Source organism: Belonocnema kinseyi, chromosome 8 (genome assembly GCF_010883055.1).
Source record: "Belonocnema kinseyi isolate 2016_QV_RU_SX_M_011 chromosome 8, B_treatae_v1, whole genome shotgun sequence".
NCBI lineage: Eukaryota > Metazoa > Arthropoda > Insecta > Hymenoptera > Cynipidae > Belonocnema > Belonocnema kinseyi.
Window position 1 is genome coordinate 36276379 of NC_046664.1, and position 770 is coordinate 36277148.

A 770-nucleotide genomic window follows, 5' to 3' on the forward strand; every position below is an offset into this window, starting at 1 on the left:
GTTACATAGTATCGTTATTAATAAAATGTTTCCTTAGTTCATAACTTTATACATGCTATGTATAATTATTATGCAATGTTAAAGTCACACAATTACTCTCATCCACACAAACACAATCTGGCGCAAAAAACACATTGCATAAAGGGTCGATTCCTAGACTCGTATAGCGCGCCCCAGGAGTGTAAAGCAGAGTCGAATTATTATTTTCTTGTCAAGAACGAAACCGTCATCAACTTCATTAATTTTACCTTTTAGATGACAAATGTCGGCTTCGCACTCCCGTCTTTTTTTATGTGACACTCACATTACATATATGTATGTAAATATATATACATATATAAATATATATATATATATATATTTATTTATTGGTCAGAAAGAAAAAAAACTCATTCACACGCACTAGGTGAGAGACATTCGCCAAACTACAAACGTAAATTTGATTTCAAATGTAAAAAAAAAAAAATCACCCACAAATGTCCACATTTTACACTATTTAAATACAATAGAACTTTTTGTTTTTTAATATATCTTAAATAAGTTTTCGTTACAAAACTGTCCCGCAAAGATAGCCAGATGACCGGGCAAATACCAGTTGATAGGTGAATTTCGGACAAAACAATAGATTCGTCGCTGTTATTTTTTTATTTAAATCTCTCGACACAAACCCGGGATCGTTCCAAAACGACAATTATACAACTTCTTTCTTATCTGAGGACGAATTTATAGTTTTTGCGTGAAACGACCTAATAGTATTTGGTGAAGGCTGG